Source organism: Ambystoma mexicanum, chromosome 7p (assembly GCF_040938575.1).
Source record: "Ambystoma mexicanum isolate Mex_15411 chromosome 7p, UKY_AmexF1_1, whole genome shotgun sequence".
In the NCBI taxonomy this organism is placed as follows: Eukaryota; Metazoa; Chordata; class Amphibia; order Caudata; family Ambystomatidae; genus Ambystoma; species Ambystoma mexicanum.
In genome coordinates this window covers 157170776-157182929 of record NC_090939.1, presented here as the reverse complement: position 1 = coordinate 157182929, position 12154 = coordinate 157170776, and the positions used below count along the sequence as shown (strand labels likewise).

The window sequence follows — 12154 nt, the reverse complement described above, 5'->3', positions numbered from 1 at the left end:
CAAAGAAAAATGGGTCCCTAGGGATGCAAATCCAGACTGGGGAGATGTGGAGACTGAGCTACCGCCGCCCACCATCTCATCCCAGAACCAACAGCAAGAAAATCCCCTGGTTCAAACCCATCCTGGTGACTGCCTCCAAAAAGGGGGGGGCGGCCCGGAACCGGAGCCAGGGGAACCCACAATGGCTCTGATCTCCAGTTGCCAAATTTTTCTTTCAGATTCCCAAGGCTCTCCACAGAATTCTGCCCAAATCTCTTCGCTAGCGATGTCCAAAACCAGAAAGTTAGCCCACCAGTTGTCCAAAAATGTGCATTATCTGTGCCCCCTTGAGGAGAAGGAGGGAAGATACTATGCCCCGGTACAAGTACAGGGGCAGGGTACAATTTCAGCGCTGGTGGACACGGGATCTCAAGCTACCCTTCTGTCCAGAAGGGCCTTTGATGAACTGAATGCAGGAAGGGGAGAGAATTACCAAATTCCTCTCACCTCACTTCCTGGACAACTCCAGAACTTTGACGGGAAGGAAATTCCCGTCGAGGGGACGGCAGATTTGGACATTAAAATTGGGTGACACAAGTTGAAACACCCAGTCATAGTTGTGACTCCAGAGGGCACCCCTTGTTTACTGGGGAATGACCTCCTGAGAAGGTTGTCACCCCTAATAGATTGCGTAAACAAGGTCCTCTGGACCCAGACTAGCCGACCAATAAAATTAAAACAGAGTGTCAACCATGTTAGTTTAAACGGCACCTGCCACATGGTTGAACAAAAATCTGACCAAGTAGAATTTCACTTCCAGAATAACCAGATTCCAGACATGACAGTAATAGCGGTAGGACATCAGACTGGTGATGGGGGGTCCTCTCTATTTCTGAAAATCAACCTTCCTTCCAGTTTAAAGTGGTACTCCACGCTGGAAGGAAACACTCTGAAATTCTATACTAATCCACAATCAGAAACTCCCACTCCTATAGTCCAGAAAGATGTGAAATCAGCTCAGAGCCTGGCTGAGATTCAGCAAATTGGAGAGCAGTTGTTCATCCCTGTCCAGTTAAATGATGGGAAGGACTCTGTTCTCGCTCGAGTGTGTGTGAACATTGGTAAGAGCTTCATCAGCGAAGCCATGTTCCGCCAACTCCCAAAAGATCCAGCCATTCCCACATTCAAACTGATAGACAAATGGGAAATGGACCTGGAAGCACCCAATTCCAAACATCTCCTGCCAAGCAGGTGTATGCTCAAAATCTCCATTGGCAACAAGAGCATAGTCCACAATTGTTGGGTCGTGCGAGACATCCCTGCCGCCTTTTACTTAGGCAGTGACCTTCTCAATCGCTTTGCCATTAGTTTGGACCTAATAAACTTCAAAGCTTGGTCCCGATTAGCGGATAATCCCATGGGCTTTGATGATCCAGAAAAAGCATTTAGGTCAGCTCAATTGCTACCTTATGCAGTTGAAATTCAGATCAAAGAGGAAGTCACCATCCCAGAAAGGACCCGACAATTCTCCCTGGAAGTGAAAGTTAAAAGAGGACAATATTTGCAAAACCCTGATGCTTACATACATCTAAATGCTTCTCTCCAACAGCAAGGGTTAGGGGTAAACCCAACACCATTAGTCAACATAGAACATGACACCATTCCAATAGAGGTGGATAACAGCGACTTAAAGAGTATTACTCTAGCCGCAGGCACCATTATTGGAATGGCGGTTGATGACCGACATTTCTCCATTGATCTTGGAAATGAACTGTTAGGGCCAATCCCCAAGGACTGCTTTGACAGTGACAGTGATGACAATACAACACCAGACAGGATTTTTACCCGGCATGGGGGGAACTTCCTGGTGTACACTTCCTGCCCCTATGGTAAGGAAGATGTGACTTGTGACTTCAGGAGGGATGAGGTGATTTTCCAGGTCCATGAGGGCTGCCTTTCCCACCTGAAGCCTCCAGTCCAAATCAGCACTCTGACCAGGGACTTCTCCACCCAGTTGGAGGAGGCCGCGGAGATAGCCAAACCAGAAGTCTTTCCAGGCTTCAGGCAGATGGTGGAAGAGAGAGTCAACCTAGCTGATGCCTGTGTGACTCTGGAACAAAAGCAAAAGTTGAAACAAGTTTTCTTGGATTTCCAAGATCTCTTTGCGGTAGACTCATATGACTGTGGTCGCACTGACATCCACACAACAACAATCCCCACGGACCCTGGCATGACTCCTGTGTTTGTGAAGCAATATCGTTTGCCTCTCGCATCAATGGAGTCCCATACTGAAATAATTAAGAACCTTGAGTCCCGGGGAATAATCCGTCCAGTCCACAGCACCTTCAATAATCCGGTGCTGGGAATATTGAAGCCAAACGGCCAGTGGAGACTCTGCGCCGACCTCAGGGAGCTCAACAAACGGGTCCATACTTCCCGATGGCCTCTGCCCTACATTGACCAAGGGCTGGCCCAGATCCAGGGGTCACAGGTATTCACTGCAATAGACCTGACCAATGGATACTAGACTGTGCCTGTCAGTAGGGAGGACCAATACAAACTGGCTTTCACCTTTGGGGGCCAGCAGTACACATGGACCCGGACTCCCTTCGGATACCTTAACTCCGGTAATGAATTCAACATTTTCATACATAAGGCCATGCCCGACTTGGGTGCGAGGGGTAACCTGGCTTATGTAGATGATGTCCTCATCAAAAGTTCATCTGTGGAGGAACACATAGCGGAGATCCGTTATGTTCTGACGCAGTTGAGGGCCGCCGGAGCAAAACTTTCCTTTCAGAAGGCACAGTGGTGTAGAACCCGTGTTAATTTCTTGGGGCATGAGATTACTCCTCAGGGTTTCTGTCCCCAGGAAAAGAAAGTGGAAGCACTTCAGAAACTGAAAGACCCCACAACTCTGCGGGAACTAAGGAGCCTCCTTGGACTGACTAATTACATCAGAAAGTTCATTGAGGGCTACGCAGAGATCACCAGACCCCTGATTCATCTCCTGAAGGGGGGGGTCAAGTGGGAATGGGGTCCAGAACAAGCTGAGGCAGTAAGACAACTCAAGAGAAGCCTCTCACAAGCGCCCTGCCTAGCTTACCCTGTCAGAAACAAGGAGTTCTTCCTGGAGACGGGGTTCTCTAATACGTGCTTGACGGCAGTATTATACCAAAAGCATGACAAGGTCAATAAAGTAATCTCCTATGCGAGCAAAACTTTATCCTCTGTGGAGGAAAAATTCAACGATTGTGAGAAGGCACTCCTGGCAACGGTGTGGGCATTGAAGAATTACCGCCCGTTTATCCAGGGGGAACACATCATAGTGGAGACTCCACACCAGCCTCTGCAATATCTCCAAAGTGATAGAATCCGGACCGGAAATGTGAGTAATTCCCGAATTACTTCCTGGATTCTGTCAATGCAAGGCTTTCCTGTGGAGGTCAGATATGGCCAAAACAAGAAGAGTCCCCTCGCGCAAGGTCTGGCTGACTTGCATGGTTGTGCCAGAAAAAACTGTCTCGAGGACGAAAGTCTAAAAATAAAGGACAACATGGAGGCATACCTTAATTCCCCACACAAAGTCTTTGAAGAAGACAAGTGTGAGGGAATGCCCACTGTCTATGTGGATGGATGCTCTTACCATGTTGACAACGACGGGGAGAAAGAACTGGTGGCCGGCGTAGGGAATGCATGGGTGAATGATTCCCCAGAACCCTCTGCTGGATACAAAATTGGTCCCCGAAGTAGTCAGGTGGCAGAATTGATGGCTGTGCATCAAGCCATCCTCACTGCTGTCCAGCATCAACTCCACGAACTGGTCATAATCACAGATTCGGATTATGTACGGAACGGGTTCGTGGAGCACCTGGTTAATTGGAAAACCAGAGGCATGTTATGTGCTAACAACAAACCCTTGAAACATGGGAAGTTGATTCAAAACATTGATGATCTGGTCACCTCGAATGAGATGACCATCTATTGGAAAAAGATCAAGGGTCATTCCAAAGTAGAGGGACCAGACAAAACTGGAAATGACTTAGCTGATCAGCTGGCCAAAACCGGGGCCATCCAAGGGGATCTAATTGAGATTGAGTCCCTATTGGGGGAAATCCAGGTCACTGCTATCACTAGGTCCCAGACAAATGCTCACAACGACCTTTCAATCGCCCAATGGAGTAAGGAGACCCCTGATGCTGATTTGATTACAGCTCAGAAGGGGGATCCCATAATTGGTAAATTTTACCAGCACCTTGAGGACCCTGAGAACTTTCCCCTGACGGATACCGATTACATTGGGAAAGAGGACCTAAGAGTGTTGATGAAATGTCCAAAAATGTTCCGAATCCAAGACGGTTTGCTGGTAAGGAAATCCAAAGCTGGCCACGATCAGTGGGTGGTTCCTACCTCATTCCGAAGCCTGATGTTAAGTCACGCCCATGATGCGGCCACCGCCGGTCATAGGGGGTTTCACACAACACTGGAAATCTTAAGAGAGGTTGCATACTGGCCACACATGGGGCAGGACCTCGACCAATACTTGAAGGGGTGTCTTGTGTGTGCACAATTTCAGCCATCATCCCTCACGCACCGTGCGCCTCTCCAAAAGCGGGGGATGACACTGCCATGGTCAGATTTACAAATCGACTTTGTAGGCCCCGTGATTCGCTCTGCTAGGGGGAATAAGTACATGTTGACTGTGACATGCTTGTTTACCAAGTGGGTGGAATGTCTCCCAGCCCCAAATTGCAAGGCAGAAACGGCAGCTGCCTTGATGATTAACCACATCTTTTCCCGTTTTGGTCTAACTCAAAGGATTGAGTCAGACAGAGGTAGCCACTTCACCAGTGAAGTAATGACAAAGATGTGGGAGATACTGGGGGTCAAAAGGAAGTTGCATATTGCTTACAGGCCAGCTTCTTCTGGGGCAGTAGAGAGATATAACCGGACAATTGTGAGCATCTTAAAAAAGTTTGTGGCAGATTCTGGGCCAAGTTGGGATATCCGATTACCTCTGGTCCTAATGGCCATCAGATCTACCCCTTCATCTGCAACCAAAATGTCACCATTTGAATTGATGACTGGGCGCAAGATGGTGCTTCCTCAGCATTTGCTCTACAGGACCCAAGAGCAGACACTAATAAATGCCTCCACAACTCATGAGTATGTGGAGAATTTAAGGAAACACCTCCAACATGCTTTTGCTTACGCTCAGCGGAATCTAGAAAGATCGGCTGATAGCATGAAGACCCACTATGACCTGAAGACTTCCAGGAAGGAATATCAGGTGGGGGACCGGGTCTATCTATACAACTTCCAAAGAAACCAGGCAAAACAGCGGAAATTTTTGCCTACGTGGAAGGGACCCTTTGAGATCATCGACAAGATCTCCCCTGTGGCCTACAAAATACACATCCCCAAAGGTCCTTTGGCAGCGGGGGAAGACAAGTGGGTCCACATAAACCAGTTGAAATGTTGCCATCCCAGGCACGCTCTGAAACAACTGGAGGAATCCTCTGGAATCCTAGCAGGTACTGTCTCAGACTAATTCAGTTCCAACCATAAAACATACCACATCTAGTCTCTAAAATATTGTGATTTGCATGAAACTGTCTCTTAGTTATACTGTTTTTTTTTCAAAATAAGAATGTAATGTTTCGTTATGATGAAATGCATATGCTGCCCCACTATATCAATGGTGGGGGAAAAATGTCTATGGATAGGTATTGCCGCTCTTCCTTTGTCGTCCTAGGAGAAAGAAAACCTGGAGACGGGCCAAGGAGGACGATCCGGAGACCGGGAGCAGAGACGCAATGTGCCCGGGGTACCGCCCAATATTCCCATCAGGACCGGCGAGGAGAACCGATCGATCAGTACCGGATGGAGGAAAAGATGCTGAACTGTGCCATCTACCGGAAGAAGATGAGAACTACATCCCAGATCTTGCGGGTCCCACCAGTGAAGGATCAGATGGCCACCGCAAGAAGGGGGGCTTGTGGGATGTATTTACCCATGCATCCGAGCCCTACCTCAAAACTGTGCAGTACTGACATGAAAACATCATGATGGCCAGAGCTTCCCAGAAAATGCACAGGGAAATGCATGAAGAATAGGCTGCCACTCATTTTTGCCGATGTTATGGGCACATAAGGAAACTGCCTAAAACCACCATTGGACTACCCACACAGTAGTCTGAAACCATTGGGAGTGGCAATGCTGATTGCCAAAAGCAAACCCATAACTGTTGGGAATTCATTTTCTTAAATCCCAAAAAGGGGTGCAGTACCAGTACTCACCACTATCAGAAAGCCGGCGTTTTAAAACCACCAGATTTTACTTTTTGTAGAAAACTGAATAAATGAACCCAAAACAGGCCAAAGAAAGACTTACTGAGAGGTGGATACAATGTAAAGTTATATTCTGAAGTGACTTGAAGGTTTATAACAAGACTGGCTGAGCTGTGGATTTCAGCAGTTTAAGTAAATTTGGACTGAAAGACACTAAAAAAATCTAAATGTTTAAATTGACTGAGTGACCTACTTTTGAGTGTCACATAGGTTGCAATTGTTTAAATGTCATAGTTTTAAACTTAGAATCAGCATTTTAGCTGCATATGTAAACATTGTCTTGACTTAAACTGGGTAACAAAAAGTGACATTTTATCTGAAACCTGGCTTAAGGAACTGAATTCTGCCTGGCAACTACCCCCATCAGGAGTGAAACTTGAATCACAGCTGTGTTCCCAGGCCTAGCTGCCCTTTTGCTGCTCACACCAAAAGGGATATGACACTTCCCTGATTGAATTACCTGGGCTCTGCAGGAAATTGAACAAAGCCCTGTCTTGACTCAGGCAAATGTTTTATGGCGGGAGTCGTAAATGGAGATTTCTCCTGGAAGCACAGGGGAGGGGCACTGCCTGTGAGAGCAAGCTGGCTTGGCAGAACTGGAAAAACCAGAAATTCAACCTTGTGCTGGAGGAAAACCACACCCCTTTGGGGCCAGAACATAACTCTAAAAAGATGAATAACTCATAGAGCGGACATGTGAAAATTGTATAAATGACACCATAATTCTTGTGATTTTTCTGCCCACATTTTAAGAGGTTTTTAGAACCGGTGGCATGTTCAGGGGGGTTTTAGCGGAAAAGAGGATATTACTCAAAATGTGTGCATGTGAAAAATCTGACACTTCATCAACTAATGTCCATACTCCTTGCGCACATGTGTGTAAATTTGGGTTAATGTCCGAAATTGCGAAACCAGTTAAAAAGTGAAATATGTGCCATTTTTGAATGCAAGCCCCCAGGAAGAGCAGATTTGGACAGGGTATACCTCCTGTGATATGTGAAGGGTGCATGTAATTTTAAACAAAAGTGTACCTGTGCAAATATGTTTTTTGAGCAAATATAGATTGTGTGTAAAGTTGACAGGGGTGGGTTCTCTGTATCATAAACAGACCTCATCATGATGACACTTCATTTCATTCCCCCAATCAAGTGGAAGCGGATGAAGTGGCCAATGACAAGTGGAGAGGGGCTGGCTAGTGATGCTGCTCACACACACCCATTTTCAAAACACATAAAAGCAGAGAGACAGGACAGATAGGGACCTTCAAATCCATTTGCAGCTGGAAGCTCTGCCGGGAAAATCCACACTTTACCTCCATCAACCTTCAGAGACCCAGACCAGACCAGCAGAGTAGAGCTGACCTGTTAGCAGAACCAGAGAGAGCTGACCCAGATCACTGTTAGCAGAACCAGAGAGAGCTGACCCAGATCACTGTGAAGTGCAGAGACCAGAGTCAAGTCCAAAACCTGACCAGATCCGTGGCAAGGCATATTTCTAATATATTGTGAGTACCTAGAAAACTGTGCAGAACCAATCTCTTAGTTAAAATAATATAATCCAAGCTATTTTAATCTAAGTAGAACTGCCTCCTAACTGTCACCTGTCATTTGTAAAGCTGTCACTTGTCATTTGCTAGTTGCAAGCTGCACTTGTCTTTGTGAACTTTAAAATTTCAATCTGAAAAACGACCTTTATTCAATCGCTCATATCTCCGCGACCGTTTGTGCTAGAGACTTGCAGTAACTTTCATCTGGAAGCTGAGATCCTAGGCTTTCATAGGACCCCAAAACGATATTGATAGCCCTTGTAGTTCTTCTGTAATAGCGCCCGGCGCATTCGCGAATTTTGCCGCGATTTGCAAATTTCTTCACGTGTAAAAAATCTGCTGCTGCTTGCCTTCCATTTGCCAGAAATTCGTTTAACCTGCTAATTATCCCTGAATCATTGCTAGTGTGAGCCTGGACTAATATTAACTAGATACCACTCACCCTGAACCTCTAGAGGGAATTAAAAGCATTTTAGCATATTTTTTTCTACATTGCCAGCACATTTAAAAGCATTTGGGCCTGTGTTTTCAACTTCTGTAGTCTAAGTTGCTGGGGTGAACTGAATCACATTTGATTGCATTTCTGAGAACTGTGTGCTTCCCTCCATTTCCTTGCATTGCATAAAAGGGGGGGTGAATTGTACAAGAAAGTGATTACATTGTCTTTGCTGAAATTCTATCAAGTTATTTTCTGTACTGCATTTCATTCCACATTGCATCCATTTGAAACCATAAAAGTATTGTTGCTATCCTATCCATTTCATGTCAACTCCTTAGTGATTATCAAGAAGTGTGCTAGTGCCAGATTCTCCGTTGTTAATCTTTATCATCTCAGATTAAGGGTGCTATTCAATTATTAATTTATTATAAAGCGTGATATAATATATATTGTTTAAGTTATCAAATAAACCTTTTAACTTGCAAAACAGAACTACTTCTTGGCTCAGTGGGGTCAGGGGGATTCCAAGAGAGGGGTGTTATATAGGGGTAGTCATCCAGAACGCATGAACTGGACATAAAGATTTATCAATAAGGGTTTTCATTCAGTATTATAGACTAGGCGTTGACTTAGCTGTAGTGTTGAATTGAATCCTCTTACATGAATATGTGGTAAAATCATTTACTGAACCACACGGGTTCTGCTTTTGGACCCGGCGTGCCACATATTGCGCAGAGGACACTGAAAGTGGAAAGGATTGGCCAGCTGTGGGGGAGGGGAGGAGAGTGGGGACTGGAATGATAGGCTGGAGATGGCAGGTGAGTGGACTCTTGAGTGGAAGGGGGTTGGAGGCAGCGAGGAAGGAAAGGGGGAAGCTCTGGGGATCTCTCCCAGATAATGTGAACATTTGGGATAAATGGACAGATGCATGTTAGACAATAGTTTGGCTGTTAGTTCTTATGTTCATGAGATATTTGGTATGGGGTGTATGTTAAATAGACCTTTTGTGAAATATATTGTAATAATTCTGGACCCGGTGTAAAAACCAATTAATTGTGTTATAAGAAAAAGAGTAACCCCCAACATCTCCTAAGAGTTGGTAAGGAGCTGAACCTGCGTCTGCCTTCGAACACTTATTCACCTGAATGGGTGAGAGCCCTTGGAAAGCTTGGAAAGATCAACTCTCCTAAAAGAGGCCAACATTAATTATTTCTTAATTGCTTGAAGGACCAAAAGTGAATTTAAAAAAGGGATGGGTGATCCCCTTTTTTATAGGCAAAATGCCACGCAGGAGTAGAGGAAATCAAGCCTACCTTGAGTGGTAAAATACCTGTCCTGGTAAAAAAAGTGCCCATTTCCTTCTGATGCCAAATCAGGGGTGCCTTGTTCTACAGGAAACGGAGGGGAGAAGGCGGAGAGAAAATCCTGCAGAAGTAAGATGAAGGAACCCTTCCTCAAACCCACTGGTGCTTTCCTGACTGTCCTAACCCTGCACCTTTCCCAGCTTGCAGCTGCAAAGACTCTCCGGTGTGTATACCCCTAGTGTGAGTCAGGCCTTTGTTAGGGCCCTGGCTCTTTGAAATCAAGTTATGAGGGCGTCCTCAACTGGGAAATCCCATTCCTGGAAAGAGAGGTGTTGCCTTCATCCCAGAGAGTCAATAAAGGCATGCATCTTGTCCTGTTGTCTCATTCACTGGAATACAGTCAGGCAGGTGTCAGAATCCTCAAATCCCCTCCCCCCTCCACTGTCTGAGCTTACTGGGTTGACACTGGTATGCTACAAATCAGATGTGGCTTTAATAATTATATAACCAACCACCATATACAAAAAGATGTGGCTTATATTTTGCGATTATCCTGCCAGCAGGTGGGTAGCTCATCATACTTACGCTGGTTTTGGAATAGAGGTGCAGACTTAATTGCACCCTCTATGCTGTCACAGAAGCTGTCAATCTGGGCACTTGTTACCTCTGAACCTGCCATGTGCTACAGGAGAGCAGTGACTACAGATCAGGATAAGGATGCAACAGGGCACAGGTGACCACCGCCTCTTCGAAGCATTGCCAGTGCCCTGTTGCATCCTTATCCTGATCTGTGTCACTGCTCTCCTGTAGCACAAGGAGGTGACCACCGCCTCTCCGAAACATTGCCTGGAGCCATCAGGATGACAGCATCGTAAATCTCGGGATCTCGACTTGAACTGGTGGAAGCATCGTGTCACTTGAAGACTCGACCTATCAGTTACCAGTGCCTTGATCTGGCTTGTCCTTCAAACTGCATTGCTCATACACTGCCATTGAACAGCATGGAGCTCTGTTTTGAACCCGACTCAATGCCAGCTCGCCACCTGGACCAGCACAAGTCCCTGCCTCCAAACCTGGTTTGACCCACAAGGAAAGCATTCCAAAGCCTGGTTCAATGCTGTTGCAGTGCCCAGAACAGCTTATCGTATGTTTGTGAAGTCCAGACCCATGGTCCAATTGTGAGACCCTAGTGACAGAGAGCCACCTGTTTGCACCTTTTTCTACCAAGAAATATCCTTGTAAGTGACCTTGTTGCCAATTCTTGCCTTTCGTTCTTGACATATCACTAAGAGTGCTTGCCTAGTTTAGGTACTGTATATTCTGTGTTTGTTCCACAGGGTTGGGGTTTTATTAGTGTTTTTCTAGTGCAGTTATTGCATATTGGTGTGTTTAATTAAAATATATATATTGTTATTGACCTAGATTGCACATTGAACTATTATGGACCATTTTACACACTCACTTAACTCTTAAGAGTGTCCACATTACTACAAAAGGCGAAGGAGGTACATATCTTGACTGTGCCTTTTTCACCTTTATGATTGCGATCACTGCTGGTTTGTAGTAGTGTAAGGGCTAAGTATGCGGTTTAGTCACTACTTATCCTTGTACTCCTGCACAGCACTCAAACCCAATTCCCACTTCTTCACGGATGAAAGTCTCTCAGGTAGTTTTGATTAAAAAACAGAATAATGATTGGACAGATGGTGACAATAATAGAGTGACTTCACTGATTGCTGCTAAAATCAATATCTAAACATTGAGCTTCATTACATGCCTGAATGATGACAAAATGGAACTCGTCATTCTCGGCACCCCTGCTAACCTTAATAAACTAGGCCATCTCTACTTGAATTTTAAAATAGACAATAACAACATCACAGTAGCCAAGGAAGTCAAAACTCTTGGATTCTATCTAGACTCTACTCTAAACTTCAAAAAACAAGTCAATTCCACGGCTTCAGCTACTGCTTATACCTGCAAACTAATCAGAGCAGCCAAGCCTTCCTTTCATCCAACAACTGCATTACCCTAGCAAGAGCCCTTGTCTTATCCAAACTGGATTACTCCAATGCCTTATATGTAGGGAGTAACAAATACATCACCAAGAAGATCCAGAGTCTACGAAGTAAAGCCCTGAGAGCGGATCTAAGTATTCCCAAGAAAGCCCACATATCTGACCCCAGAAGACCCAACAACTGGATTCCACAAAAGACAACATTCTCCTCAAAACAGTCTCCCTGACACATAAATGCTTACACCATGCCGCCCCACAATACCTCATTTCCAGATTCTCGAGACAATCCTACAACCGTCCCTCGAGAACAGCCAACGCCAACCTCCTATTAGTGCCCAGATTCAAACGCATGAAGACTGGTGGAAGCAGTTTCCCGGTCAAAACTGCCCAATACTGGAACTCGCTCTCACCTTTCTTAAGGGAAGACCTACCTTATCTTCATTTTAGATCCAACGTCATCCATTGGATTAAGGAAAATGACATCTGACACTCTACTACACTTAGATTACATTACCTGCC

The 12154-nt window shown here is 45.4% G+C and overlaps 1 protein-coding gene across 1 annotated transcript in view; it reads left to right on the top strand.

Annotated features, from left to right (window-relative positions):
- The window catches only part of LOC138525775 (cell surface glycoprotein CD200 receptor 1-A-like), a 273977-nt gene that overhangs the window by 84905 nt on the left and 176918 nt on the right, over positions 1-12154 (top strand). The gene's annotated exons all lie outside the window — the stretch shown is intronic.